An 11,811-nucleotide genomic window follows, 5' to 3' on the forward strand; every position below is an offset into this window, starting at 1 on the left:
GAAACCAGTTGTGTAGCAGAAGGTGAAGGTGAAGGTCTTGTAGGGTATGTTTCTGCTTGGGCATACAATTGATTTGGTTGATTTGTCATTTTGCTTAGTTCGTTCATAGGTGATCATGTAAAGAATCATTATGTAAAATATATACTTTAATACTTTATACAGAATGTTCAAGGAATTCTGGCGACGGCAGTTAAAAACACATTGAGAAATTTCATTGTTATAATAAAATATTCTGATTTCTAATTTTTAACAAGAAACATTAATAAAATTAACTGTGAAACTATATCTGAGGATACATTAAAAATCCTTTAAATGTCTTTAATTGAAGTACCTCAAACTCCCAAATTTATCTTTTCCCACCCCCTTTCCCTACTAACCATAAGATTGTTTACTATGTCTGCGAGTCTGTTTCTGTTTTGTAGATGAGTTCATAGCGTCCTTTTTCTTTTTTTTTTTTTTTTAGATTTCACGTATCAGTGATCTCATATGGTATTTTTCTTTCTCTTTCTGGCTTACTTCACTTACAATGACGATCTCTAGGTCCATCCATGTTACTGCAAATGGCATGATTTCATTCTTTTTAGGCTCAGTAGTATTTCATTGTATAAATATACCACAACTTCTTTATCCAGTCATCTGTTGTTCAGTATTTAGGTTGTTTCCATGTCTTGGCTATTCTATATAGTGCTGCTGTGAATATTGGGGTGCATGTGTCTTTTCAAACTAGAGGTCCCTCCAGATATATGCCCAGGAGTGGAATTGCTGGATTATATGGTAAGTCTATTTTTAGTTTTTTGAGGACTCTATATACTGTTTTCCATAATGGCTGCACCAAACTACATTCCCACGAGCAGTGTAGGAGGGTTCCCTTTTCTTCAATAAATGTCTTAATTGTAACTAAATGTTCCCTCCTTTCCACTTCCATAGGCCTCTTAAAAGTAGTCTATTATAGCAATTATAAATGTTGAAAATATTTAATTATATAAATAGTGCTTGAAGGAAAAAATTCTTTTTTTTTTTTATTTTAGCACAATGCCTGGCATCTAACTGTTGGATGGATGAATGAATGAATAAATGAAAACCAGTTACAGAAGTAAGTAGTGAAATCACAAATACCCCACCACAGTGAGGTACTTGTATGAAAATGAAGATCATACATTGTCATTAGATTGAATATTTTGTGGTTGGTTCTCTTTTCTTCCCTCTGTTTTTTCCATTTATTGGGTGGCAAGTACCACATGCCAAGCCTTTGACTAAACAGTGGCAAGAGTGACAGTGAGGTGTTCAAATATAAATCTAAAAATATGGTATTTATAGAAGTGACTTTTGGGCTCTATCTTTAAGAATGAAGAAGAGTTTCCTCAGGATTAAATGGGTGAGTGAGGAAGTTCAAAGGCATGAAGAGGGAACTTCATAATACATGTGGTACAAGTCAAGGAGAGTTTGGGCACAACTGGAAAATAGTCAATAAAATGAAAGGAAGTGATAGCGGTAACAAACTGGTTAGGTTGTCAAGATCCTAGTGTATAGTGTTAAGGGAATCAGGCTTTATTAACTTTTTCGTGTGGAATTTAAAAAGGTCCTCAATTAGAGGAGTGGAAAATCAGTGTTTTTCATCCTAGGTCCTCTATTATTAGATCAACTGGCATGAAACATCTCTTTGTATTATTATCCACCTATGCTTAATATTTATTCAGAATCAAAAATTTGTCATAAAAATATTAGTTTTTTCCCTTCTCTTGATTTTCTCTTTCATCAGACTGGAGAAAATGAGCAATTACCAATAACAATGAAATTATATAACTAAATCTTGGCTCTGAGAAAAAAGTAATTAGAATGTCTGTATAGGAAATGCCTATTAAAAGAGGTTATGGACTTGAGGCTCAACCAAAATATAATCCTGAATATCTTCTTAGTTATAAAGTATGTTTATTTCCCACAAATGAGCTTACATTTTACTAGAGGAGATTTTGCTCACTCATAACAGCTATAGATTACCTTTATTCCCTGAATTCATGAATGTATCTTAAAATAATAAAAGATGCAAAATAATACCCATTTTTAGACCATGCTCTTAAGTTATGTAAAATGTCATAGGCCAAATTTTAGATCAGCATTGATGGTGTTTTGTTTGTTTGTAATATAGATTCTTTCAAAGAATGCCCCTGTTCTGCCAGGATTTTTACACTCTTTTCTGACTCTGAGCTTTGACCATCATATTTCTTTGTACATCTCAGCCTGAAAAGCTCCTCACCCTTCATTTTCATGACTACCTATCCTTAAGGATCAGCCCATGAATCTCCATCTCCAGTGGAAAAGTTGATATTTTAAGCACAACCCAGTTATATTTCATCCCCCTACACTGCGCTTTATTTATGTCTCTTTCAACCCTTTCTTAGAATAAAGTTGGGTCTTACGCATTTCTGTATCCCCAGTAGTAGTATGCTTGAGAAAGATATTCTCCTTTATTATATGTGTTTGAGTTTAGTTAAATTAAAAAAAAATTGAGGTCAAATAGATACAAGAGATAAAATGCTAACACCAAATAGTTCATGGGAAAAATTAATGTATTTTTTCCCTCATGACTGAGAAATTTCAGGTGCCTAGCATCACTCTCGTCTTGGCTTTTGCTTATGGTACCCTGTATTCACATGGTGAGAAAGACACCTGCCAGTCCCACTCATTCCAAGAAGGTCCAGGTTTACAGGTGTACTTAACATTTATGAGAAGAGACATCTCTCACTGCGTATATAACAATCTCAGAAAGAGAGATTTGTCTTACTTATATGTCTCACACTGGACCAACAACTTTACACAAGGGAGAATTATTTTGATTGGCTGCCTTAGGTAAAATGCCTGTTTTTTGGTGGGGTGGCGGGTTTCCACTTTCATCCCCGTTAGAATCACATAGATTTAGATAGTGAAGAGGGTCATTCTAGAAATGATGACATTGAGGTCAGACAGAAAATAATACATGTCCATTATGTAAGTAGCCTTCTGAGTCAGGTTGTTTCAGCCTAAATCCTGCTTTTAGCATTTACTAGCTGTTACATAAGGAAAGTTTACTTAAGCATACTGTGCCTCAGTTTCCATTCTATAAAATGGGTGAAGAACAGTACCCAGAAGTAGCACTTCCCTTCAGATGATGAGAATAAGCAGCAGCTGGGATAATACAGCTAAAACACTCAGCATAATGGTTCAAAATAATAAGCACTGAAATATATTGCTATTATGACAATAATGCAATTCTTAAGTATTTCACAGTCTGGTCCTTTGACCTTTGAATATTTTGTAATGAGGCATTAATTTATGAGGGGTTTTAAATAGTGATTCATGGGCTTCTGGCTGAATGCTCTGTGAGGTACCTAGGAACGGGAGAAAAGAAAAGGGGGAATCGCATCTCATCTGGAATTGTAGCCTAACTTTTATGAGTTTTACATTTTATGCATCCAAGAAAGGTTTTATATGGAAACAATTCCCCAGCTAAAATACATTTTGTAACCTCCTGCTGCCCTAAGATATCATCTTTATAGGACTAGGTAAATCACAAATGGTACACCTAAAATAAAACCAAAAATATTGCAAGTGTGTTGTGCTTGTTACAAGAGGGCTGATCAAACAGTACAGGTGAGTAATGTCATACATCGTATTGCTCTGGGAAAGCAATTTATAGTCTCCACTCCGCTGAACATATTTCAGCAATGTCACTTACAGAGAGAAGACAACTTTGTTGTATTACAATGCTATTAACCATATCAAATATCACATATTTAAAGAACCAAGGATGCATATCTTCTTTTTACTCTAAAAGCATCTTTTTCTTTCACAAGTATAATCAGAACATTGACAGATAATATAGCAATTTATGAACTGTGGACAAAAATGAAAGCATAAAAGCTCAAGTACATTAGGACTTCAGCTATGCTTATCTCGTTATCTCAGTCAGAGCAGAAGAAATGTTAAGATGTTTATGACATTGTTTTCCAAAGATCATTTTTAAATATTTCCAAATGAGAATTTAATAAAATGTGTGTGTAGAACACAGGTACAGTTCTAGCAAAAAGCCTTGCTATTTTCCTAAACATTTTTATGGATATTATTTCTAATATCCATCACTTTTTTGTGTGTTTCTCAATTGCTGAATTTTGAAAAAAAAAATCAACTTTTTCAGTCATGTTCCAGAAAGTTGACCCTAGAAGAACCCAGGTTTGAACTGCGTGGGTCCACTTACATGCAGATTTTTTTTGCACTAAATATGTACTACAGTACTATATATGATCTGCAGTTGGTTGAATCCACATATAGAAAGTTACAGGTGGATATTTGACTGCATGGAATGTCCATGCTCCTAACTGCCATGTGTTGAAGGGTCAACCTTAATAGTTAAATTTTGCAAGAGAAAAGGATAGCATCTGACAATCTCAAATCCTACTATGAATAACGTCAATATTTTTATGAAACTAAGAAAACAATTATTTGCTTATTTTGAGTACAGATATTTGAATAATTGTATCTCCAATGAGTTTATACACTAATTTTGGATTTTTTGTTTGTTTTGTTTTAATCAAGACTAGCTCATAACTGGCCAACTTCCTTGTAATTTTAATTTATCATCTTTAAAAATTATGAAGAAGAAAATATGATCCCTTTGGAAGAGCCTATAAAAAGCTTTATATTTTTCTACTCTTTAGATAATTGATTTCTGGTATTAATAATTCTTGCTTAGTTCCAGGAGATGTGAGGTATCTGATCAAATATAGAAATAATGAGCAAAATTCATTTCACCTATCTGCCCTCCCAAGAGAAGGCAGATTATTTTAAATTGAGGGAATATGATAGATCTGCCAAAAGAATGTGAAAATAGCTAGGTAAATTGGGAAATATGTGGCCTAAATTATCATATATGATAGTCATAAATCATAAGGTTTATACAAGTTCTATTACCATGTACAGGTGCTGTGACGCTTTTCACACCAGTATTAGTCATGCCACACCTGTGTACGTTTAACATGTTAAAAAGAAGACATCTGTGTCAACAAAGAGAAATTTAAAAATTAATAACCACATGTTGGAATTAGTAGGTAAGAATTTTAAAGGAGCTATTATTGCAATTATGCTGAAGGACGTAAAGAAAAACAGATTGTAGTTTATATAGTTAAGGAAAATAGGAAAAAGACTGGAGAAGCTTAGAGGAGGGGACTTTGGTACATAGATAACATCCTGCAAGATGTGGATTGCTGGGCAGCTCTCCTTGCACTACACTGATTCATACTAACTAGTGAATTTAAAAAATGGCTTAAGATACACCTAAACTGGTATATTATACTCTGTGCACTCTGCACATTACATATTCCACTCCCTAAAAATTTTTATGAACATATGTTTCTCCTTAACAAGACTGTGAAGAATGATGTGGTTTACATTTTTGAATCCTAATGTGAAACATAATGCCCATGTTTTCGCTACCACACTCCACACTTCCTCTGAGCCTCTACCAGCAGAATTGTTAACATCTATATTTCTACTAATCTGTTGACAGCAGTCTAAGCTTTTATTATCCATGTTGCTCAGTATTCTTCAGCTTCTGCCCATTGCCAGGTTCCAAAGCTACTTCCACATTTTCACGTTTTTTTTGTTTTGTTTTTTTTTTTTACAATAGAATCCCACTTTGAAGTGCTGAGATCTGCATTAGTTTCCTATGGCTGCTGTAATAAGTTAGCAAAAATTTAGTGACTTAAAGCAGCAAAAATTATTTTATAGCTTTCAGGTTACAAGTCCAAAATAGGTCTCACTGGACTAAAATCAAGAGCTTTATTTCCTTCTGGAGGTTCTAAGGGAGAACCCATTTTCCTGCCTTTTTGAGCTTTCATTGGTTACCCGTTATTTCTGGCTGGTGGATCTCTCCCATCTTCAAAGCCAGCAATAGAGGAGTGAGTCCTTCCTAGACTGCAAAACTCTAACACTTCTGCCTCCTCCTTCCATATCTAAGGGTCATTGTGATTATATAGGATCCACCTGGATAATCCAGTATACTCTCCCTGACTTAACATCAATCAGCAGTCTTCATTGTTTCCTTAATTTCCTCATTGCCATGGAACAGAACATATTCACAGGTTCCAAGAATTAGGATGTGGGAATATTTGGATGACCATTATTCTGTCTACCATACAGGCCAGTCTCACTTGTGGACAAAATAATGCAAAAAAAAAAATCCCCAAAACCATACAAATTAAGAACTATGTTATTGTCACCCTTATCAATGTTGTAGAAAATACTCTGAGTATTTACTATGTACCATATCCTGCTCTAAAAACGATCACTCTGTAAATCACATGTCATAAGTAGTGGATCTAGGATGGAAGATCAGGCAATTTGGCTCTATGTGCTTAACTACAATGCTACACTAACTATACTTTAAATATGTGTATCTTATATGTAAATATATGGATGTGTCTATATGAATGCACATTTTATAAAGTATATGATACAAATATTCATTTAAATATGACTTAGTTTCATTTATTCCAGAAACATATGGTAGGTATTATGGGCTAAATTATGCCTCCTTAAACTTTGTATGTTGAAGTCCTAACGAGGTCAGGTGAAGTCCATAATAACCTTTCAAGGAAGAGGGAATTCTACCAGCAGACTGCCTTTGAACTGGAGCTGCACCATCACGTCTTCCCTAGGTCACCAGCCTGCCAGCCAACCCTGCAGATTCTGGACTTGAGAGCCTCCACAGTCATGTGAGCCAATTCAAAAAAAAAAAAAAAAAAAAAAAAACTCTCTAGATAGACAAAAAGACAGATGGAGGTTATGCATGTAAATGCAAATCTCTCTCTTTTTCTCTTCCCCCCCTCTCTCCCTCCTTACTTCTGCTTCTCTGGAGAACCCTTATACAGAAGGTGTAACAGATTAAAGGAAAAACACAACATGCAAAACATCTCAATAAATTAAGAATAAACGTGCTATAAAAGTCATCATCTATCTTTTTTATAAAATCTCCATGTCCATGAGAAATAGAAGTGAATTTACATTCCTCAAAAGACACAATTAAAGGTATAAATGAGAGGGAACTTTATAAACTAGGACAAAAACATCTAATTGGCAAAGGGATAATATCCAGAGTATATAAATAATTCTTGTAAATAAACTAAGTTAGAAATTAATATAAAAGTGGTCAAGAGATATGAAGAAGCATTTAATAGTAGAAATAAATAGAACCCCCCAAACATTAGAAAGGATGTGCTATCTCATAGTAACCAGGGAAATAGGAAACTATGAGATAACATTTTATAACCTACCAGATTGATAAAAATGAAGACATGTGAAAATATCTGACAGTATAGAAAGATTTGAAGAATATAGTATTTTTATGCATTGCTGGTATTAATCTAAATTTATCTAAAATGAATCTACATCAAATCACTATGGAAAACAATTTGCCTTTTTGGTGATTTTTCTACCCTCTGAGCCATCAATTCCATTTTGATTTATAAAATAAGCAAAATATTGCACATATGCACCAGGCTGTATGTATAAGAGTATACAGAACAGCTTTACAATTTTACTGTTTTTTTAACAGGAATACACTGAAGATAACCCCAGTTTATATAAGAGAATGTACAGATATGCTGTGTTTCAGTGGAACCCTACAGTTGTCTTCACAAGCATGGATGAATATTAAAATAACTGTTGAACGTAAAATGTAAGTATATAAAGAAAATAAGAAAAACTTTACGTATTATCCAAGGATATTACATACTTCATGAAAGTTTAATCAAAAAGACAGAAACAGTAAATGAAATCAGTATTTTGTATAACTTTTTCTAATAACATCTTCTAACCATGGATTCTCTGTCATATGAAAAAATTAGTTCTTCATTGTTCCACCTAAAGATTTTAATAATAAATTTGTAATTAATATTTCATTAAGTATCAGAGTATAATTGATTTAAAGTTTTTGTAATGTTCCGGGTATTTCACTAAAAATCAATTAATATAGTAAAATACTAGTTCAGTTAAAAATTGGTCAGTAAACACTCAAGGTGTTTTGATTCTGCATATTTAATGTAAATTGTGCTATTAATATATTTAGGGCAAAATGCATCTAAATCATGAGTTTAATATAGTATTTAGAATTGGAACTATAAAAAAAACTTGAAAAGAGTTACTGTTTTAAAATAAGTTTAAGATAAACTGAGCCACTTTAGGGAAAAAGAAAAAATGGCTTTGTAGGTGAAAATCATGGATAGGTGTTACATATTTTTATTTGAGATTTTTTTTTTTTAAGTAGAAGAGAAAAAATATATTAATGCCAGGAAAAAGGTACATGTTCACACTTGGGAATTTACTAAACCATGTACTGAATTTAACACATTTTAAACAGTATTGAAGGGAATAGTTTCTTACAAAATATCTTACATTAAAATATGGATAAAAACTGATAACACAGACCAACGTGAACACTTTTGCTGAAACATGCATTCTGTACAGTATGGTATATCAAAGAGTGTAGAATATTGCTAAGGTATTTTGCTTAGCTGTAAACTAAAATATTTGTACAAAATCAATGAATGTAAAGGTATTTTTAGATATGGGCTCCTTTCTTAAAGTGAAATCTTATGTAAGAATGAAATATATATATTATGTAAAAGCACAGATGTCTGAATGAAGTGGGGATGGAGATGGGAGAGCCACTCCCGACCATCTATCCATCTTCCATTCCTACTTCGTCATCAAATCACCTTAGTCAAAGGTCCATGTATTTCCCAGAAAAATCTCGATATCACTAGACTGTAAGAAATGTCTAATATTTCCAGATCTAAATGTCTGATTTGGTAAAAGGTAAAGGCTTTCATTTTAGAAAATTATTAAATTATTTATAATACTCCTAAACTCCCCTTTCACAGAATTAAAATAGTTGTTAAATACAACTTTAAAATTCTGTGTATTGGATGCATTGTTATTTCCAAAACATAGATGAGAACATTGAGGCTCAAAGATACAAAGTAAACGTCCCCAAATCTTTCACCCAGTGAGTCAGAGTTAGAAGTAAACTGTATTTTTATAGTCTGGTCTCTTTTCATCATGCTCTACAAGAGACAATAAGTCAAGGACACAACAAAGGTTCTCTTAACCCTAAATCTTTTCCTAACAGCTGGTCACTGAAGGGTGAATTTGCAACACTAAAATTTTAGTATTACGGCTCGTAACATTGTTCCTTTGAAAAAAATGAAATCTCTCCAGAAAGACAGCACATTGTTACCATCATTTTTTATGGTAAATTCATTAATGAGAGTACTTTGAAAAGTTAGCTTTGGATGACCTTTATAGGGAAGTGAAATGCCTGGATCCAAGAGGTAGAGTGACTTAAGCATAGAACGTTACTGGAGCCAGTTTCCAGCTTAGGCTTTGAGTCATGCAGACATGTGTTCATTTTCCTGATATCACCACTTACTGTGCAACTTAATGGAAGTCACTTAAACTTCCCAGGTTATCTTCATTCATAAAAGGGAGAAATCATTGTGACTATTTCACAGGCTGTTTTAAGCATTAAAGATAAAACACACTAAGCACAATTCACCTCTAGTAAAACCATATAGATTAAATACTTAATGAATATTGACTATTAATATTATGGGGGTCCATGCAAGGAAGAAAATAGTATGAAGTTAGAGAAGAAAATAGGAGAACAAACATAATTAACTCCACAAATTAGGAGGCATGAGATGTAGCTTCATCAACAGCTCTCTGTGAACCGTTGGGTAGATAACTTTAAGTTCTTCACATCTCATTTGTTGAATGAAGGAGAATATAGTGGGTGATGATATAATGATTTCAAACTGTCCTTTCATTTCAAATATTTAGAGATTTTTCATAATTGTGCCCTGTATTAGCCCTAACTAGAACAACCTGGAAATAACTTTTCTACACAGTGAATTTCTTTCTTTTAAATCTATTTTTATTGAAGTATAGTTAGTTACAATCTGTCAGTTTCTGGTGTACAGCACAATGTCCCAGTCATGCATATACATACATATATTCATTTCATATTCTTTTTCATTAAAGGGTTTTTTTTATAAGATATTGAATATAGTTCCCTGTGCTATACAGAAGAAACCTTTTTTAAAATCTATTTTTACGTATAGTGGCTAACATTTGCAGATCTCAAACTCCCAGATGTATCCCTTTCCACCCCCTTTCCCTGGTAACCATAAGGTTTACTATGTTTGCGTCTGTTTCTGTTTGGTAGATGAGTTCATAGTGTCCTTTTTTTTTCTTTCTCTTTCTGGCTTACTTCACTTAGAATGACAATCGCTAGGTCCATCCATGTTGCTGCAAATGGCATCATTTTATTCTTTTTATATATATTTATGGTATTTCATTGTATAAATATATCATAACCTCTTTATCCAGTCATCTGCTGATGGACATTTAGGTTGCTTCCATGTCTTGGTTATTGTATATTGTGCTGCTGTGAACATTGGAGTGCATGTATCTTTTGGAATTAAGAGTTCCCCCTGGTTATATATATCTAGAAGTGGGATTGCTGGATCATATAGTAAGTCTGTTTTTAGTTTTTTGAAGAATCTCCATACTGTTTTCCATAATGGCTGCACCAAACTGCATTCCCACCAACAGTGTAGGAGGGTTCCCTTTTCTCCACAGCCTCTCCAGCATTTATTGTTTGTGGACTTTTGAATTATGGCCATTTTGACTGGTGTGAGGTGATACCTCATTGTAGTTTTGATTTTCATTTCTCTGCTAATTAGTGATATTGAGCATTTTTTCATTTGCCTATTGGCCATTTGTATGTCTTCATTGAAGAATTGCTTGTTTAGATCTTCTGCCCATTTTGGGATTGGGTTGTTTGCTTTTTCTTATTAAGCTGTATGAGCTGTTTATATATTCTGGAAATTTAGCCTTTGTCAGTCTCATCTTTTGCAAATATTTTCTCCCATTCCATAGGTTGTCTTTTAGGTTTGCTTATGTTTTCCTTTGCTGTGCAAAAGCTTATAAGTTTAATTAAGTACCATTTGTTTATTTTTGCTTTTATTTCTATTGCTTGGGTAGACGGCCCTAGGAGAACATTGCTAAGATCTATGTCGGAGAATGTGTTGCCTATGTTTTCTTTTAAGAGGTTTATAGTGTCTTGTCTTATGTTTAAGTCTTTAAGCCATTTTGAGTTTATTTTTGTGTGTGGTGTGAGGGAGTGTTCGAACTTCACTGATTTACATGCAGCTGTCCGGTTTTCCCAGCACCATTTGCTGAAGAGACTACACAGTGAATTTCAATGCCTAAGAAGTAGCTTTCTCTTGAAGGTGATTTAATTTTTAAAAGAGTTGATAGGCTGGGTGATAAGACATAGAACAAGAAGGTCTTATAGAATCAAGATTAATAAATACCACACTTGTAAGTGTGAAAAAAATCAAGATCATTATAGCTACATTTACTTTTTAATTCTTATGTTAGCAGGCTTCAAAACATGCTTATAGGGGGAAAATCTTATTTTAGAAACATTTTGTACTCCTTGGATCAGATAAGGCAATAATTTCTTACTCAGTTTAATTGGAGGAAGCAGTTACAATAAAGCAAAAAGAGAAGAGGAGAAGGGGAAAAAAAAACCCTTCCTGAAGGTTTCCACTGCCTTAAAATTGTAACACACTCTCATTAAGCAGTAATGGAAATGGAAATTACTTGCTCTTGTAGCCCTGACTGTATTCCTGTTAGAGCATTTGCATACTGTTAGAGATTGGATTACTGGTGAGGCTGAGAGGTCTCAGAATGTGTTTCTATGCATCCTAATCT

This window comes from Camelus bactrianus, chromosome 25 (genome assembly GCF_048773025.1).
Source record: "Camelus bactrianus isolate YW-2024 breed Bactrian camel chromosome 25, ASM4877302v1, whole genome shotgun sequence".
NCBI lineage: Eukaryota > Metazoa > Chordata > Mammalia > Artiodactyla > Camelidae > Camelus > Camelus bactrianus.